At 40.7% G+C, this 21,377-nt stretch overlaps 1 long non-coding RNA gene across 1 annotated transcript; it reads right to left on the bottom strand.

The window, feature by feature from the left end:
• Positions 1-12,632: 12,632 nt before the first annotated feature.
• On the bottom strand, positions 12,633-20,912 carry LOC141084001 (uncharacterized). The gene is made up of 3 exons (XR_012230902.1): positions 20,396-20,912; positions 19,582-19,726; positions 12,633-12,865 (listed from the first exon to the last, which is right to left on the bottom strand). It is a non-coding gene; the product is annotated as an uncharacterized lncRNA (long non-coding RNA).
• Between the last annotated feature and the right edge of the window lie 465 nt (positions 20,913-21,377).

Below are 21,377 nucleotides of genomic sequence, written 5' to 3'. Positions count from 1 at the left end.
GGGGTTAATTGTCCCTAGGGGAGGGATATGCAAATAAGGGGCATTTGAGGGGTTGTTTGTGGGGCGGTTACCTCAGTTCCCGCTCCGGAGCCAGCATTTACAGTCCCGCCCACCCTTATTTTCTAATGGTGTTTGGGTATGGGCTTTATGTCAACGGGTCATAGTGGCTGGTTGGCGTTTGGGGGAGGGGGTCCTTTAAGTTGGTGGTAAATTGTTTTGGGGATCTGTGGGAATATGGATTCCTGAATTGTTATTATTCGTGGTTTGGGTCTGGTGATTTGGGGGGATTTCCGTCAGTGGTTGGTTGGATCCCCAGGGTTTAAGTGGACAGTGGAACCCCGGTGTGGTATTGGTGCTCCCGAGCCAGTGGGGTAACGGCTGGGAGTAATTTATGGTATGTGTTTGTCCACATAAGTTTTGGTTACTTTTGGTCACCAGACTTTGGGAGCTTCAAGGACCCTCTCAACGTTATTTATATTAATGTTTATTATTTCTATGTTGTTTAAATAAAAGGCTGCTGTGGCCATTACTATTCCAAATTTGGTGTCCTGGTCTTATTTGGGAATTCGGCTGTTTATTTTGGGATAATTGTTTAGGTATGGAGCCCACTGTAACATCGACAACTCCAATGTCAAAAGATCCTGGAATCTGGAAAATTCAACACAGGACATACTATTCTGATGGAGCAACAGACATTAACGTAACTTAATATACAAACAAAGTTTGGAGGTTGTGTATGGATAATTGTTTTCTTTTGCAGGGTTGGAGTGTGTTATCACGATAATAAGATATAGGGGTTAAAGTAATTTAAAGTGCCCTAGCCGGTGAATCATACTAAGCTCATTTTATAACAGTTGTGATAAAATAATTCTAGTTTAATGCTCCCAGAGTTAATCTCTAGAAGCTAAGAGATTTGGTATTCACTTGGTATTTAATGGAATATCTGTAAATAAGAGTACATCTTTGTGCTAATTTGTTAAGTAAGGGTTCTTGATATAATTTGCAGATCTGACTGTCATATAAGTCAAAGCTTATATACCTAACTTTATAGCTAACATTCTACATAACAGCTTAAAAACGCTATTTTAAGATATACTAGGGAAACAGGAGGTGCTATATCCAAAACCAATAATAAACAGGAGAACACCACTCCAGTAAGACCAAAACTTCAAAAAATGGAAACGATTTGAATAATAAAGTGTCAAAATCTTACCATCAAAGTCACAGAAAATAGAGAAAGCCAAGCACCACTGGTGATTCATAGAGCCAATACCATCAGCTGATCAAAAATATCGTAGGCATAAAACCTTTTTTCCTTCACTTACACACCAGAGCAAGATGCATGATCCAAATTAAATGAAAAGAGGTGGCACTCACCGGAATGAAGTCCAAACTTTATTGGTCCAAAAAAATGTTTAAAACATCTCAGGCAGGTGGGGGGCTAGAGAGTGCCAAGACGACGGCCGTTTCGTGCTGTGTTGCGCTTCTACGAGTCTCAGCCACTCTCTGAGAGAGAGGACCCAATTATGAAACCGACCAAATTTTCCTCGATACCCATTTTTAATAAAACTTCAAAAAATGGAAACTATTTGAATCATATAGTGTCAAAATCTTACCATTAAAGTACTACTAATAGAAGAAATGATAATATCAAGCCACATATTTCTATAGTGGAAAGCAACACACCAGAAAATATGGACCTTTCAAACACTACTAAAAGGAAAGGTTCTGACAGCAGAGCGCTTGATAAAAACTCATTAAATGCTGATTCAGATAGCTTATTGGATGAGTTTTCCCCTAACATGAGTCCAAATAAACAATACCCTAAAAAAATACGATCAGAGCTTACCAGTCCACCAGTTGCTTCATTCCCTAATATAAGCTATGAGGATTTCATTTCCTCAGATAGACAAGGGTTCTTTCTCTCAGTGATTTGAAGTTAATGAAAAAAGAATCTCAGAGGTTGAAACAAAAACCAACTTCCTTTTGGAGGAAAACTGTCCTTAAACAAGAAGTTCACTCTCTGAAGGTCAAACTCACAGATTTAGAGGATAGGAACAGATGCAATAATTTAAAAATAAGGGGGGTCTCTGAAAACATAGTGCAGACTGATCTCTCTAGTTAAGTTAAAAACTTATTTAAGAAAGCTATCTCAAAATTGTCGGATCTAGACCTCACTATCGACAGGATCCATAGACTGCCTAGACCAAGGAATATCACGCCAGTCAAAGCAAGAGACATTATACTACACATGCACTTCTTTGAAACAAAACAAAAAATACTGAATTATATCAGAGAGAGAAGTACAGTACTTTCCCAGACCCATAGACAAACTTAAAAATTTTTGGTGACCTTTCCAAAGCGATGATGGAAGCTAGGAGGGATTTTCGAGAGTTGACCATAAAATTAAGATCTATAGGAGTATTATACAGATAGGGATTCCCCACCAAAATTCTGGTGTGGCATAGGGGTAAGACTACCCCATTATATTCTCCTGAAGAAGGGATGCATTTTATTTCTTCTCTTCAGAGGTCCCACAGTAATAAAGAAAACAGCTGAGCTTTAAATTTCTGATGACCTGAAGTTATAGTGGTTATCACTTTGTTCAACAGTCATGCCCATTTTTTGCCCCAAGGTAGGAGAGACATCACTATAGGTGATATCCTCCAGGGAAATTCATTAATTTGTATTTGTTCTGTTTCATTTTTTGTGATAAGTTTACTTTTTTTTTACTCTCATCTTTAGTTGCTACTGTTTAATCAGGAGAGCCAAGAGTAGTACATATGAAATTAAACATTCTCTCATATAATGTTAAAGGTCTAAATAGCCCATACATACGATTTATCACCTGGAAGGAAATTAAAAATTACCAGGCTCATATCACTTGCTTGCAAGAAGTAAGATTTGCAAGAGATAATCATCCAATATTTCAAAATAAGAACTATCCCCATATTTTCAAGTCACTGCGAGAAAATTAGAGGGCTGAGGTTAACACCTCAGTTAACAATAGTGTCCCATTCCAATTGATAAATGAAGTGATAGACCCTCTAGGAAGGTTCCACATCCTCATAGCCAACTTTAATTCTAAGGCATTCACAATTGTCAATGTCTATGCACCAAATAGGAGCCAAATCTTCTTTTTCAACAAACTAATAAAAAAGGTCAATGAGGTCAGGAGAGGAGATCTAATAATGGCAGGGGACTTTAATGTGGTGCCAGATGCCCTCTTTGACTCCTCCTTGGCACGTTGACAGACACAGTCCCTTAATAATTGGATCAATAAAAATGAATTGTTCGATGTATTCCGTCGTCTCAACGCATCTTCCAGGGAATGTACGTTTTACTCTACGGTCCATAAATCATTCTCAAGAATTGACTTGTTTCTGACCAATATATTTTCGTTATCCAAATTTACAAAAATTGATATATTAGATAAATCCTTTTTAGACCACTCCCCAATTATAGGTGAATTTATGCTCAGATCCTTCCTCAATAATAATTTTTTATGGAAATCGAATCCAACCCTCTTTAAGGCTATGTGCCCACGTAGCGTTTTAAAACGCTCACTAAAAACCGGACTCCTTCCCAGAAATCGAGCGTTTTTTTCTGCGCGATTTCACTGCGATTTTACCGCGATTATGATCGCGATTTTGCCGCGATTTTCACGTGCGATATTCAAGCACTTTCCAAGCGATTTGAAGCATCGCTTGGAAAGTGATTGACAGGTTGGTCACACTCGTCAAACATAGTGTTTGACAAGTGTGACCAGGTTTTTACTATTGAGGCCGCCTATGCGGCATCAATAGTAAAAGATAGAATGTTAGAATGCTAAAAAAAATAAAAAAAATCGGGGTATATTTACCTTCCGGCATCCGGCGCTGCCATCCCGGGCCTCAGCGTTCCCAGTAATGCCTTGCGAGACCTGTGATGACGTAGTCTTGCGTTGCTAAAGCGATCTCACGAGACCGCTAGAGTCACGCGAGACTACGTCATCACAGGGCCTTGCCGCAAGGCATTACTGGGAACGCTTAGGCCGGGAATGCAGCGTGGGACATCGTAAGGTAAATATACCCTGATTTTTTATTTTTTATTCTTTTTTTTACAGGGGTATGGTGCCCAGGGCCTGGAGGACAGTCTCCTCTCCTCCACACCGTGGGTACCAACCGCACATGAGACTCTTAACTTCCCGCATGGTGGACATAGCCACATGTGGGAAGTAAGCGATTCTCATGCATTCCTATGGGTGCGGAATCGCGGCAATTCTTTGCGATTCCGCACAAAAGAATGATTATGCTGCGATTTTTTCCGCGATGCGATTCCGCCACGGAAAAAAGCGCAGCATTAGCACAGCATGTGCGGAATGCCATAGGAATGCATGGGGGGCGTTCTGTACACGATTTTTAAACGTTTTCGCAGCGTTTTCGCGCCGAAAATCGCGGCAAAAACGCTTAAAAATCGCTACGTGGGCACACAGCCTAAAATTCAAGAATATAAGGAAATCATAGAGAAGACAATAGTCAATTATTTCGAAAAAGATTCTTAAAATTAAAACACCCTCTGGGGTCATAAAAACCCACCCTGCAGAAATTGCAAATGTCTTCTCAGACTTTTTCTATAAACTCTATAATCTAAAACAGGACCCTTCAACCCCTACTCCAGATTCGGAATCCATAAATTCCTTTCTATCTGACCTTAAGCTCCCACATTTAGAGCCCCCTGATTTGGTACTCTTGAATCAGCCATTCACAATAGAAGAAATGACAAATGTCATCATAAAACTCAAATCTCAAAAATCCCCGGGGCCGGATGGATTCACAAATGGCTATTTCAAGACTTTCTCTAACATTATCTCCCCTCAATTAAATTTGTTGTATGATCACCCTTCCTCAACTGGATCCTTCCCCAGAGAAATGCTGCAAGCCAATATAACTATGATACCCAAAGATAAGGTGGAATCAGACAAGGTCCAAAACTATAGGCCTATATCCTTAATCAATGGGGATATCAAAATCTACTCCAAAATCTTAGCTGATCGAATGAAAAATCTTCCCTCACTCATTTAAAATGACCAAATTGGATTTATTATTGGAAGGCAGGCCTCAGATGACACAAGAAGGATATTAAATATATTAAACATAGTAAAATCCCTGAATACCCCCTCGATCCTTGTTCACATTTACATCACTTGACAAGTGGAAAGGTTTTAAATACAAGAGTTAGGACTGTCCCACAAGGGTTGTCTTGACGTGGCTGGATGGCTTGTACATTTTTTTTATCAAAATTATGTCTACTAAATACCCTTATTATTACTACCTTCATGCAATTTTTGCAATCTATTTTTTACTTTTTTATTTTAGGATATTTGTTTTTTGTTTCCTCTCACTTTTTGTAACATTAGACGAGGAAAAGGCCTTTGATAGAATTAATTGGAATTACCTAAAAGCAACACTATTTAAATTCGGATTCAATTATAAATTTATATCTTCTATTTTTGCACTATACTCAGACCCAAATGCTAAAGTTTATACTAATAATCATCACTCTAAATTGTTCCCCATAACCAATGGTACAAGACAGGGTGCCCTCTGTCACCTTTGCTCTCTGCTCTAGCAATGGAGCCACTGGCTGAAAAGGTTAGATTGAATAATTTGATCACAGGCTTTAATACTCCACACTCCCAACATAAAATTACCTTATTCACTGATGATATTTTTTTGACAATCAAAGACCCCGTAAAATCAACTGCTGCCCTAAAAATAGATTTGGACGCTTTCTCGAAAATTTCTTATTTTAAAATTAACCCCCAGAAATCTAAAATCCTGCATTTTTGCTTAAACCAAGACTTGTCGCAAGAAATTAAACAGCCAACTGACTATGTATGGGAAGACAAAGAGATAACGTATTTGGGAATCGCACTATCAAATAAATTCCACTTATTAATTCCTACGAATATAGACAAGCTGATTAAAACTATATCCAAAGATTTTGCCCGCTTTAAACTTTTAACCCCTTTCTGCCATCTGACGTACTATCCCATCCATGGGACCCGGGCCCCTATGCCCATGGACGGGATAGTACGTCATAGCGATCAGCGGCACTCACCGCCCCCGACACATTAATACCTGGCACACTGCGATCAAACACGATCGCAGTGTACCGGGGGTTTAGGGAAGCATAGGCAAGGAGGGGGCTCCCTCCGTGCCTCCCTGCGACCCCCGCAGCAGAGCAATGTGCAGCGCTGCTGCGGGGGTCTCCTTCCCTGCAGGTCCCCGGATCCAAAATGGCAGCGGGGACCTTCGGGGGCCTGCAGGGAGCCGGCTTCCTCAGTGCCTGCAAAGCGCAGGCACGAGGAAGCCTTCTGCAGTGCCTGTGACAGATCGCTGATCTGTCACAGTAATCTATGATGTCACATGACAGTTATGTCCCCACTGGGACATTGTAATAAAGTAAAAAAAAAATGACCCGCCCTATAAAACTGTCCCATTAGTTAACCCCTTTATTAAACCCCTTAAAAAATAAAAAACGATGCAAAAACTAAAGCTTTATCATCATACCGCCGAACAAAAAGTGCAATAACACGCGATCAAAAAGACGCATATAAATATCCAAGGTACCGCTGAAAACGTCATCTTGTCCCACAAAAAGCGAGCTGCCACACAGCATCATCAGCGAAAAAATTAAAAAGTTATAGTTCGCAGAATAAAGCAATGCAAAAATAATTATTTTTTATACAAAATTGTTTTCATTGCATAAAAGTGCCAAAACATTAAAAAAGACATAAATGAGGTATTGTTGTAACCGTACTGACCCGAAGAATAAAACTGCCTTATCAATTTTACCGCACGCGGAACGGTGTAAACGCACCCCCCCAAAAGAAATTCATGAAATGCTGGTTTTTGTTCATTCTGGGTCCAAAAAAATCGCAATAACAAGCAATCAAAAAATGTCTCGTGCCCGAAAACGATACCAATAAAAACGTCAACTCGTCCCACAAAAAATAAGATCTCATATGACTCGGTGGATCAAAATACGAAAAAATTATAGCTCTCAAAATGTGGTGATACAAAAACTATTTTTACAATAAAAAGCGACTTTTAGCATATGACAGCTGCCAAACATAAAAACCCGCCATATATAGTAAATCAAACCCCCTTCTATCACCCCCTTAGTTAGGGAAAAATAATAAAATTTAAAAAATGTATTTATTTCCATTTTCCCTCTAGGGCTAGGGCTAGGGTTAGGGCTAGGGCCAGGGTTAGGGCTAGGATTAGGGATGAGATTAGGGTTAGGGGTGTGTTGGGGTTAGGGTTGGAGTTAGAATTGGGGGGTTTCCACTGTTTGGGCACATCAGGTGCTCTCCAAATGCAAAATGGCGTCTGATCTCAATTCCAGACAATTCTGCGTTGAAAAAGTCAAATGGCGCTGCTTCCCTTCCGAGCTCTGCCATGCGCCCAAATAGTCGTTTACACCCACATATGGGGTATCAGCATACTCAGGACAAATTGCATAATAACTTTTAGGGTCCTGTTACCCTTGGGAAAATAAAAATTGGGGGAGAAAAGATCATTTTTGTGGAAAAAATAAGATTTTTTAATTGTACGGCGGTACGTTATAAACTTCTGTGAAGCCCTTGTGGGTTCAAAGTTCTCACCACATATCTAGATAAGTTCCTTGGGGGGTCTATTTTCCAAAATAGGGTTACTTGTGAGGGTTTCCACTGTTTAGGTGCATCAGGGGCTCGCCCAACGTGAAATGGCATCCGATCTGAATTCCAGCCAATTTTGCATTGAAAAAGTCAAACGGCGCTCCTTCCCTTCTGAGCTCTGCTATGTGCCGAAACAGTGGCTCCCCCCCACATATCAGGTATCAACATACTCAGGAGAAATTGCACAATAACTTTTGCAGTCCAAATTCTACTGTTACCCTTGTTCAAATAAAAAAAATTGGACCTGAAGTAAGTTTTTTGTGAGAAAAAGTTAAATGTTCATTTTTTTAAACATTCAAATAATTCCTGTGAAGCACCTGAAGGGTTAATAAACTTCTTTAAAATGGTTTTGAGCACCTTGAGGGGTGCAGTTTTTAGACTGGTGTCACTTTTGGGTGTTTTCTATCACATAGACCCCTCAAAGTGACTTCAAATGTGATGTGGTCCCTAAAAATAAAATGGTGTTGCAAAAATGAGAACTTTTAACCCTTATAACTTCCTAACAAAAAGAAATTTTGGTTCCAAAATTGTGCTGATGTAAGTAAACATGTGGGAAATGTTATTTATTAAGTTTTTTGTGTGCCATATCTCTGTGATTTAATTGCATAACAATTCAAAGTTGGAAAATTGCTAAATTTTCAAAATTTTCGCCAAATTTCCATTTTTTTCACAAATAAGTGCAAGTTATTTAAATTAAATTTTACCATTACCATGAAGTACAATATGTCACGAGAAAACAGTGTCAGAATCACCGGGATTCATGGAAGCGTTTCAGAGTTATTACCTCACAAAGGGACAGTGGTCAGAATTGTAAAAATTGACCCGGTCATGAACGTGCAAACCACCCTTGGGGGGTAAGAGGTTAAACTTGTCCCTACTAGGTAAGATCCTGGTGGTGAAATCCATTATTTTGCCTAACGTTCTATACTTATTTCGAACTCTGCCACTGGTGATTCATTCCTCCTTCTTAACAAAGATTCAAAATCTAATAAAATCCTTTACCTGGAATAACAGAAAGGTGAGGGTAGCTAATGATGTTCTATAAAAAATGAAAAGCAAGGGAGGCATAGCCTTGCCAAATCTCCTGGCCTATTACCAGGCTTCTATGATCAGGCATAGCTAAAACTGGTTTTGTGATAATTCCCAAGTAGCCTGACTCGACCTGGAAATGGCCCAAAACAATAACACACCTTTACAAGACTCCTTTTTTGAATATTTATTAGGACCAATCCAAAGGAAGCATTATCAACCCATTTTTCAAGCGGTTCTGTCAGCATGGCAGTCGCTGACTAGGGCAGGGAGGGAAAGTTGGAGACTAAGCCAGATTAAGAATTGTCTCTTTAATAGCTATAATTTACAAAATTCAAATTCCATCTATTTGGTCGGAAGTTGGAATAAACACTGTAGACAACATTTACAATGGTGAATCATTCTAGTCATACAGTGAAATCAAAGGTACTTATAATTTGCCTTCCTCCCAATTTTTATTTTATTTAATCTTAAAAGAAAATATCCAAAAATTATTACCAAGTAGACCCCTAAACTTAGACATAGTCTCTTCCCTATTAAAAGATACCAAGCATAAAAACAGATGGAGCCTTAAAAACATTTATAGCCACTTCAATATATACACTAATGAAGCTAGAAATATCTACCTACAAAGATAGGAATCTGATTTAAATAGATCTTTTTCAATTGAAACATGGGAAAATGCCATCAAGAAAACCTACACGTCAAATATTTCCATTCCCCTCCATGAGTCCTTTTATAAACTGATTATAAGGTGGTATCTCACACCTATACGACTTTCACACATAAATGGAGATACCTCCCCTCTTTGTTGGAGAGGATGCGGATCACTCGCTAACTTATATCATATCTTCTGGACATGTCCAAAAATTAAGAATCCCTGGAAAGACACTATATTACATATCAATTGTCTTACACATATCAAACTCATAGTTACGCCACAAATGGCGCTTTTCTTTATAGGACTTGAGGGTGTTGATCCTTCAATTAAGTATATATTTTAAAAATTCAATGCAGTGGAAAAAACCCCAAACACCAAAATTATTAGATATTATTAATGCAATTCAACTCCACAGTTTCATTGAAAAAAGGTTTGCTATGAACAATAATTTCCTGCAATAATACTATATAAAATGGGATTTGTGGAAAGCAAAACATCTTACATTGTAGAGAAAACTTGGCTACTGGGCTCTTTAGTTGTATTAGATTCATAATAGATCTTGAGGTTTTTTACTCCTCCTGTAACATCACATATCCCAGTAGGCATAATTGGTTATTCTTAGGTTTAAATATCTTTGAAAATAGTTTGAATTCTTTATGTTTACTATTAAGATACCCTGCCCTTGTTTTACCTCTTGTCTCCCCATTCGAAACTTCCTTCTATAAAATTGTTTGAAAATTAATAAAAAAAATTTGAAAAAAAAAGCTGCTGTATGACCACTGTGTGTGAACACAGCCTTAAAGTACCCACAAAGCAAAATCCACAAAGAGCAAATAGAAAGCCAATAAAGACCAGTAAGTAGCCTTTCATACTGCACACTTGAAACTTTTATTGGTATTCCATGCATAGCAATGAAATGTAGTAGTAGTAAAATGTAGAGATTTAGATTATTTTTATGCATTCAGGATGATACCTTACAATTTTGTTTCATCAATGGAGTGGCTCAGAACTGGTCCACTGACAGTGAGGTGACAGTATAATGGATTGTACTATACCATCACCATCACTCACATAGGAAAATGCAAGAAATACAAAAACACTTTTCTTAAATTACCAATTATGTCACTTAATAACGTAAAAGAAATCAGTTTCCTGTTATCTTGAATTAAGTAAAATCTCCTCTAACCCTTCAAAGCTCCCTGAACTATAAGGAAGTGAAATGTGATGTTTTCTTATTCCCTTCCCTCAGAGTTATCCCTCCTATGTTGCATGTATAAATTGCTGTATTATAGTGTTTCTGATTAATGTCTGTTGTTCTGCTACATAGAAATATGTACTATCGCCATTCTTTAATGGTATTGCCACATGTACGTGTTACCATTGTGTATTCTATAATATTATGCCTCTGTTGTCTCTCCTTGGGCCATTAGAGGAGGGCACTCTTAGTATATAGTTCCCCCATAGACCGGGTAGATGTAATTATGTTGCGGGCCACTAGGTGGGGGCATACTAGTGGTGCCTGATAGGATGTTCATAGAGGGTTAATTGTAGGAGGGGCTGCTGGGAGTTAAGGTTAGTTCTGAAGTTCAGTTTAGTGAGACGGTGCCAGGCCGTCCAAGTGTCCACATGGACTATAGGCCCGGATAACTCGGCAACTACGTAACATTAAGTCGTTATAGCCCACGTTACCCATGGCCTTTGCATGTCTTAGCAGTGGGTGAGAATAGAAAAGGAAAGATGTGGTGTCTCATCGCCTGGGCCAATGTTTTTAGGGCAGAAGTTGACTGGACTAAGGAAATGAAGTTAGTTGGAGCTTCGACGAGATTGGTACAGATGGGCCGGATGCTTTACCAGGGACCACCAAACGTTATGACTGATGAATTCGTGTCTGGGGCGAAATAGGCTGAAGGAAATGTCATTATAGTGAGGTCAGGCCGGGAAGGAACTGGGAAGCAGTTTAAGACGGTCTGGGCGTGTACTGCACAGAGGTGACAACAAGTAAGGGAAAGATGAGAAAGCAAGCAAATGTTTTGATGTACCAACTGTGGATGTATTGTGCGAAGTGAAAAAAGTGTTAAAGTTGTCTTGGACTGTGTCTGCATTGATGGGGGTCACCTAGAAGAGGGACCATTATGGCCTGGGAAGTGCCCGGGTGAAGCTGAATCTGGAGATGCACGTATGCCAAGTAGAAGAGTATTATTTCATGTAGGGGAAGGACTGGACACGGCTGCTACAGTAATACAGGTCAAGACTACAGTCCTGTCCCTCCCTTACAGAACATTGAAAACTTGGAGTCACCAATAATACCCAAAACCAAAAGGATGTTGACTATAGTATTAATGTTACTAATTCTGTCCCCCATAAATTAATAATGCCCCCCATGTAACCCACCAATAGCAATAATGTTCCCAATTCTGACCCCTGTAAGTTAGCAATGCCCCCTATGTGGCTCCATATTGTAATAATGTCTCCAAATTCTGCTCCTCATAAATTATGCCCCTATGATGCCCCCATATCACCATCATGTCCCCCAATTCTGAACCCCTTAACATATGCTCCCATATGCCCTTTATATTGTCATAATGTCCCCCAATTATGGCCCCCATACATTAATATGGGTCATTAAGTGACTCTCAATGTGCCCCCCACATTCCTGTTCTATTAAAAGAAATCTCTTATCTAACCCTTCTTCTATGCCAAGCGGCTTAGTCTTCTTCCTCCATATCCCTGACTCTCTGCCCTGCACTTACTGTACAGCCACAAGCCTATCAGAAGCCCGCAGCTGGAGCGCACACAAGCATCACGTCTCAAGTGCTATGATGACGTCTCCCTGGTGTCATGTCGTAGTATTCCCTGATGTGGGCCCCTGAAACACCGACAATGTGCCTAGTCTTGACGGCCCACCTTCACCTGCAGTTTCAGCTGTCCTCCCTGTGAATTTGTTCATTACGCCCCTGATGACTGCTATTTCTACACTCCCAATAGCTAAATCTCTAGTATGGTCAAAAGGTATAAGAATTAAAATACGATCCAAAGAAGTTGGAATGATATGTCAAATGTAAAGAAAACAAGAATGCAATGATTTGGAAATATCTTGCAGCCATATTTTATTCACATCATAACATAGAACACAGATCAGAAGGTAAACATTGGACATTTTTTCATTTCCTTTTAAAAAATAATTAATTTAGAAATTGATGACAATAACAAGTCTCAAAAAGGAAGAACAGGGCCATCTCTCTTCATTTTACAACAGTCTGTAAATGTCTGGGATGTGAGGACACCAATTGTTGAAGTTTTTGGAGAGGAAAGTTGTCCCATTCTTTTCAGATGTAAGATTCTCTCTGCTTCAGTCCTGGGTCTTCTCTGTTGGATTTTTAATTTCATAATGAGCGAAATGTTTTCTATTGGTGAAAGGTCTGGACTGCAGGCAGCCGGATCACCATGCAAAACTCTTCTGCGCAGCCATGCTGTTGTGATAGATGAGGTATGGGGTTTAACATTGTTTGCTGAAATATGGAAGTCATGGCATTCCCTGAAATAGACATTGTCTGGATCAGAGGATATGTTGCTCTAACACCTTTATATAATCCTCAGCATTGATAGTGCTTTATAAGATCTACCCTCGCCTACTGTATTATCACCCATCCCTTGAAGATTGTGAGCCCTCGCGGGCAGGGTCCTCTCTCCTCCTGTACCAGTTATGACTTGTATTGTTTAAGATTATTGTACTTGTTTTTATGTATACCCCTCCTCACATGTAAAGCGCCATGGAATAAATGGCGCTATAACAATAAATAATAATAATAATAATAATAAGATGTGGACACCAATGCAACACCATACTGTCAGAGATGTAGACTTCTGAACTGGGCACTGATAACTAGCTGGAAGGTCCCTCTGCTCTTCAGGACACAACATCCTTGGGTTCCATAAAGTATTTCACATTTTGATTAATCTGCCACAGAATTTTTCAATTTTGTCTCAGTGTTATTTAAATGAGCTTTGGCCCAGTGAAGACGGCAACATTTCTGGATTGTGTAGATACATGGCTTTTTCTTTGCATGTTAGAGCTTTAACTCCTTTCTGACATATGACGTACTATCCCGTCCATGCGCCCTGGGCCTTAATGCCCATGGACGGGATAGTACGTCATAGCGATCAGCTGCGCTGATGGGGGGAGCGCAGCTGATCCCGGCCGGGTGTCAATGTGCCTGGAGCAGTCACAGACCGTTCCCGGCACATTAACCCCTGGCACACTGCGATCAAAACACTGAAATAGCACAGAAAGAGGACTTTAAAATCCTCCAATAATAGAAAACAGCAAAAGAGCAAAAAGGTTTACCCATCCAGGCCTCCAGACAAATGCACTAACAGGGTGCAGTGGACCCATATAATTAAGATGGTAACACAGGTGCAAGAATACCAATGAAACAACCGCTCACAGCCTACCAATACATGGAGGGGGCGGTTGCCTGGTAGGTTAATGCACAATAAAAAACTTGTATGCGGCGCTGCTCACACTATGGCCATGCACAGCATCCAGGCCAGCCTAGTAGTGACACCCTTCTATTAGCAAAGGCGGGCTGCCCAGCACCATCAAAATGCATGCCATGTGAACAGACACCACAGTTTACAAGACTAAATGGGCCCAGACTGAGTCTAAGAGCGTATACCGCTCGAAACGCGTACAGAACCTCCTGGGCACTTTCTGTGCGGCTATCCCATGTCAGGGTAAAAACCGTAATGATGACTATAGCAGCCATGCTTGTATTTTAATGAAACAAATAAGGAAAATTCTGGATTTTACTCCTTGAGCTGGACTTTCCTTTTTCTATGAATTATCAATTTTACCACATGCGGAACGGTATAAACGCCCCCCACCCAATAGAAATTCATGAATTGCTGTTTTTTGTTCATTCTGTATCCCAAAAATCAGAATAAAAAGCGATCAAACAATATCATGTGCCCGAAAATGGTACCAACAAAAACATCAACTTGTCCCGCAAAAAATAAGATCTCCCATGTTGGCCAAAATATGGAAAAAATTATAGCTCTCAAAATGTGGTGATGCAAAAACTATTTTTTGCAATAAAAAGCGTCTTTTAGCGTGTGACAGCTGCCAAACATAAAAGTCCGCTATTAATAGTAAATCAAACCCTCCTTTATCACTCCCTTAGGGAAAAATAATAAAATAAAAGTAATGTATTTATTTCCATTTTCCCATTAGGGTTAGAGTTGGGGCTAAATTTAGGGTTGGGGCTAAAGTTAGGGTTAGGGTTGGGGCTAAAGTTAGGATTGGGGCAAAAGTTAGGGTTGGGGCTAAAGTTAGGGTTAGGATAGGGGCTAAAGTTAGGGATAGGGTTGAAGCTAAAGTTAGGGTTAGGGTTGGGGATAGTATCAGGGTAGGGGATAAAGTTAGGGTTGGGGCTAAAGTTAGGGTTAGGGTTGGGGATAAAGTTAGGGTTAGGGTTGGTGCTAAAGTTATGGTTAGGGGTGTGGTGGGGTTAGGGTTGGAGTTAGAATTGGGGGGTTTCCACTGTATAGGCACATCAGGGGCTCTCCAACCGCCACATGGCATCTGATCTCAATTCCAGCCAATTCTGTGTTGAAAAAGTCAAATGGTGCTCCGTCCCTTCCAAGCTCTGCCATGTGCCCAAACAGTGGTTTACCCCCACATATGGGGTATCAGTGTACTCAGGACAAATTTCACAATAACTCTTGGGGTCCAATTTCTCCTGTTATCCTTGGGAAAATAAAAAAGGGGGCGAAAATATCATTTTTGTGGAAAAAAAACATGATTTTTTTATTTTTATGGCTCTATGTTTTAAACTTCTGTGAAGCACTTGGGGATTCAAAGTTCTCACCACAGATCTAGAGAATTTCCTTGGGGGGGTCTATTTTCCAAAATGGGGTCACTTGTGGGGGTTTCCACTGTTTAGTCACATCAGGGGCTCTCCAAATGCGACATGATGCCCGCAGACCATTCCATCAAAGTCTGCAATCCAAAACATTACTACTTCCCTTCCGAGCCCCGACATGTGCCCATACAGTAGTTTTCTCCCACACATAGGGTATCAGCGTACTCAGGACAAATTGTACAACTTTTGGGGTGCAGTTTCTCCTGCTACCCTTGGGAAAATGAAAAATTGGGGACTAAAAGATCATGTTTGTGGAAAAAATATGATTTTTTTATTTTCAAGCCCGGGCATTATAAACGTCTGTGAAGCACTTGGGGGTTCAAAGTGCTCACCACACATCTAGGTAAGTTCCTTGGGGGGTCTAGTTTCCAAAATGGGGTCAATTGTGGGGGTTTCCACTGTTCAGGGGCTCTCCAAACGCAACATGGTGTCCGATCTCAATTCCAGCCAATTTTGCGTTGAAAAAGTCAAGCGACGCTCCTTCCCTTTTGAGCTCTGCCATGCGCCCAAACAGTGGTTTACCCCCACATATGGGGTATCAGTGTACTCAGGACAAATTTCACAATAATTTTTGGAGTCCTGTTTTCCCTGGGAAAATAAAAATTGGGGGTGAAAAGATCATTTTTGTGGAAAAAATAGGATTTTTTAATTTTAAGACTCTACGTTATAAACTTCAGTGAAGCCCTTGGGAGGTTCAAAGTTTTCACCACACATCTAGATAAGTTCCTTGGGTGGTCTAGTTTTCAAAATAGTATCATTTGTTGTGGGTTTCCACTGTTTAGGCACATCAGGGGCTCTTCAAACGCAACATGGCATCCAGCCAATTCTACCTTGAAAAAGTCAAACTGCGCTCTTTCTCTTCCGAGCTCTGTCATGCGACCAAACAGTGGTTTACCCCCACATAAGGGGTAGCAGGGTACTGAGGACAAATTGTACAATAACTTTGGGATCCAATTTCTCCTGCTACCCTTGGTAAAATAAAAAAATTGGACCTGAAGTAATTTTTTGGTGAAAAAAAGTTAAATGTTCATTTTTTTTAAAAGCATTCCAAAAATTCCTGTGAAGCACCTGAAGGGTTAATAAACTTCTTGAATGTGGTTTTGAGCACCTTGAGGGGTCCAGTTTTTATAATGGTGTCACTTTGGGGTGTTTTCTACCATATAGACCCTTCAAAGTGGCTTCAAATGTGATGTGGTCCCTAAAAAAAATGGTGGTGTAAAAATGAGAAATCGCTGGTCAAATTTTAACCCTTATACCTTCCTAACAAAAAAAAATTTTGGTTCCAAACAAAATTGTGCTGATGTAAAGTAAACATGTGGGAAATGTTGCTTATTAAGTATTTTGTGTGCCATATCTCTGTGATTTAAGGGCATGAAAACTCAAAGTTGTAAAATTTTCAAAATTTTCGCCAAATTTCCATTTTTTCACAAATAAACGCAAGTTATATCAAATAACTTTTACCACTAACATGAAGTACAATATGTCACGAGAAAACAATGTCAGAATCACGAGGATCCATGGAAGCATTCCAGAGCTATTACCTCATAAAGGGACAGGGGTCAGAATTGTAAAAATTGGCCCGGTCATTAAAGTACAAACCACCCATGGGGGTAAAGGGGTTAAAGGGGTACTTTGGGGAGATAAAAAATTATTGCAATGACCATACCTTCTTAAGTTATTAGGATAACATGAATAGTGATGTGTCCCACCCTGACTCTACGGCCAGGATCACACATGCGAGAAATACTGCCGAGTCTCGCATGCTAATACCTGACACTGCCGCCGGCACTCGGGAGCAGAGCGTGCGGCCACATAGCAAAACATGCAGCCATATGCTCCGCTCCTGAGTGCCATCAGTAGTGCCGGGTATTAACACGCGAGACTCGACTGTATGTCTCGCATGTGTAATCCCGGCCTACCTGTAATTCTGTGTTATGCTGCAGCTACTCATCACTGCTCCCCCTCCCTTATGGGACGTTGTATCACACATCAGGGGGCGAGGCCTGCTCAAAGTAGTAGCAGCCAGTCCACTGATACTCTGCTTTTAGTGGTCCAAAATTGGGGGTGAGACCTGCTCCAAGATGCTGGTAGCGGTCTGCCTCCTGATAGTATCTCTTTGTATGTGGTCCAATATTATCAGGGGGCTGGCTGCTGCTACTAGCAGCCAGGAGCAAGCAACACCCAAAACACCCCCTAATATAAGACCACATACAAGCAGACAGTATCGGTGGCTGGCTGCTGCTCCTACCATGGAGCAGGCCAGACCCATGCCACTTCCACAATATAGGACTGCAGTGAAGGAGACATTAGCAGGTTGAAGGCTACTACTAACAGGGAGCAGGCCATGCCCTCACCACGCCCCCAATATCAGATTGCAAACAAGCAAATAGTATCAGTGGGCTGGCTACTACTATTAGCAGGGAACAGGCCACGCCCCATTATGTGTGGCCTATTGTCCCGTGAGTAATGGGGAGCAGTGGGGAGCATCTTCAGCGTAACAAAGAATACAGGTAGTGTGAGGGTGGGACACATCCTAACAGTTTATGAAGGTATGGCCATTACATTAATTTTTTATCTCCCCGTAGCACCCCTTTATCTTAAATTTGTATGCTCACAGAAAATGATTTCTAGAAGCATTATTAAGCCCTTGTGATTTGCACAAACGAATCATATGTGTTTTTTTTAATGCAATGCTGGCTGACGGCCCGTAGATTATGAGCAAACAATATTTATTATATGCCTTGTCCCTTTTACACGTGGATTTCTGAATCGTTTGATGATATTATGTTCCGTAGTTGGTGAAATATTCAATTTTTTAAAAATTTTACATTTAGGAACATTTTTTCTGAACTTGTTCCACTGAAAATTTATGAAAATCTGTGAATTTTTGGTGACAGATTGGTGGACTTCTGACCATCTTTGATTCTGAGAGACTCTGCCTCTCAATCTGCTATTTTCATATACAGACATGTGACTTAGTAGAAATTTGACCTGCAGCTGTTTTTTCTTAGTACTATTTTTCAGTCTTTTGTTAGACCTCTACCAACTTTTTTGAGATATGTTGCTGCCATCAATTTCCAAATAAGTAAACTTTTGTAATAGAATGGAAAAAGGTCTAACTTTCAACTTCTGATCTGTGTTCTATGTTTTGTTTTAAAATATGTCTATAAGAGATTTCCAAATCATTGCATTTTTGTTGTCCTTTACACAGCGTTCCTGTGACACTAGTCACTTCTCACGGGCAAGGTCCTGCGAGTCAGGATAGTCAAGGAGTCCAAGGTCAAAAGCCAGGAGGTACATCATAAACAGAAGGAAGAGGCAAAAGCAGTCAGATAACATTACAAGGTCAGAAAACCAGCAGAATAGTAGATAAGAGCAGAAGGAGTTAAACAGACAGATGGTAAGAACGAGGTTCAAGGTCAGGCAACGAAAGATCAACATACAGAACGCAAGGCACCGTGAGAACAAACCACACTTAGCTGAATGTACATCTGGCAGAGGTCTGGGAGAAACAGCGCAGTTAAGTAGTTTGGCAATCACCTGGGATAATGAACACTTGGAGACAGTCAGCACCTTCCAGTCTCAGATTGGACAGCCAAACTGTCAATCAACACACTGACAGCTCAGCACGCCCCAGCACCAGACTGGATGACTGAGCTGTCAATCCAAGCACCAACAGCTTCATCATGCCCCTGTACCAGATTGGATGGCTGAGCTGTCAGTAACTGCATCCCAGACACATTGAGGGGTGGAGCCGTGACAGTTCCATATTCTTTGAATTTGGGGTTGTAGTTGTCTTATTAAATCAATCCCTTTCCATATTCTCTTTTTAGGCACGAAAACATTTCAGTGCTATGAGCCACAGCAGAGAGTAACTAAGAAAGATATGTTTCCTTCCTGGCTGGTTGGACCGATTAAGTATTGCATGGCCAATCATCTTATTAGCTTGCTGGCAGATAATATTACTGCTGCATTAGAGCTGATATGTCACTCACCTTTCATAAATAAGGCATCAGACTCAGTGTCCTCTTTCTGCCTCCTGCTCTCTATGTTCCTCTATGTTATATATATTCTGCATTAATTTCCTGACCAACTCAGCTCTACCGTCAGGTCAACTCTGCTGCACCACTTTGACAGTTTCACCTGGACTCTTTGTCAAACTCAGCTGTGCCATTGAGTCAATCCTGTCCAGGATTGCTTTGGACTCTCTGACAAACTCAGCTCTAATACATCTCTGAGTTCCCATACTTGTTTCTACTTTATACCTTTGATTTTTCAGTTTCCATGACTCAAGTTCTGCTCCTTCTGTTGCCGTACAGCCACCATTGTTCCCTACAAAACAAACACAATCTGTCCACGATACATAACAGTTGCTCATTTGGAGTCAGGGCCTTCTTGGATCCACATGATCTGGTGAGACACAATGTAAGAGGGTGCCAGGACTTAGTCCTGGCTAATTGGCTGTAATTGTTTACCCTGTTATTACTGCCATGTTTGAGTGCATCATATGTGACTTGAGTATGTGTGTTTGTGGCCATAGGGCATTATGTAGAGAAATTAGGTAGTGTAGTACTAGAAAAGGGATACAAGATGGAGACACTGAGCACGTTTAGATGGGAGCCTTTAGGAGGGCACAAGAAGGGTTAACTAGAGGGACATGAGAGGAGTGGCTAGCTGGGAGCAAAAAGGGAGATAGATTAACTGCTTGAAGAGAGTTGAGCCGGGGGTAGCCATCCTAGCAGAGGAGTGAAGAGATTGCCTACAGCAGCAGCCAGTGAGAAGGGTCACTGGAGACCCTTTAGCTAGAGACTGGGAGCTAAAGGACTAGAGGGGCTAATAGGAGAGCCTCTGAAGTCAAGTCAGCTAGAGTCAAGGAGCTGAAGTGTCATTGAAACCAGTCTGTTGAAACCAGCCCGTATCTGGAAGTGGTCAAGCCAGGGAGGTCAGTGAGTGAGTCTCTGTGGAAGTGACAGCCAGAGTGTGAGAGCTGTTCCAAGAGTCAAGTGAACTACTAGCCTAGTACATGTACAAGATCACCAGTGCCGTAAAAGGGTGAACTATAACGGAGTAGACAGTTACCTTCATGGGCTGAGGTCGGTCGCAGGAAGGGGGTCGAAGTTCCATGTTCATCGTGTTCCGTGTTCGGTTGCTTGTGTGGTCCACCCGTGTAGTGTGCTGCTGTAGAAGACGATGTACTGTTGGTATCGTGTTAAGAGTCCTGATGGCATTTGGGATGTGCTGTGCCCTGAAGAAAATAAAGTTGAACTGTTTAAGTTGTTTCCAGCCTCTGCCTGCAGTCATCTGAACCTCAAAAGTGAGCAGCTTACCAGGGATGGAACAGCCTCCAGCACAGAGAGTACTGGAGCTGCTGAGGAGGCTACCCCCCGGCGGCCGGTATATTACAACTACATGCTAATTGGGGGAGGGTTCTGATGACAGACCTGATCAGCTGATGGTCTGATTTAATTTTGTCATGGGACAGCCCCTAAAATCTACAGATTCAACCCAGCATCTGGTCTATTAGTAATATAATCAGATTGTCAACAGGTAATCAGCATTTCTGATGTGAAAACATTTAATAATGTTTCATAATTTAATAGACCAAAAAAAATAAGACCAAATAGATGAAAAAAAATAGGACAAAAAATATGGACCTGATTGACCAGAAACAATTATGCAAAATTATTTCCTTCATTTTATCTTGTATGAATTTTCCTTTGCTTGATTCTGTGCTTCATCATGTCCCTGTAAAAACTGATACTGAAAAGATTGATCCTTTTCTTTAAAGGTAAAATGTGATACTGATACTATAAGTAACTCAGAGTTACTTCCACAGCAATCCACAAGATCCTTCATTGCCCAGCAGCAATTGTCAGCAAGGGGCATGTACAAGTATACTGAAAAGTACTCGGTTTAGTTTTCCTATGATTCGGCCAGTTTAACTACTCTTCACAACAACAACACACATGAGCATGAGTCAACTTGTCTTTAAAAGTTTGCAATTTTTTAGATATTTCTAGCAAAAATGTCACAATGGCTTTAAGTTGCAATACCAAGTCTA

Source organism: Dendrobates tinctorius, unplaced genomic scaffold, assembly GCF_039654945.1.
Source record: "Dendrobates tinctorius isolate UK_male_01 unplaced genomic scaffold, ASM3965494v1 ptg000022l, whole genome shotgun sequence".
NCBI lineage: Eukaryota > Metazoa > Chordata > Amphibia > Anura > Dendrobatidae > Dendrobates > Dendrobates tinctorius.
The sequence above is the reverse complement of the archived record's forward strand: the minus strand, read 5'-3'. Positions and strand labels throughout refer to the sequence as shown.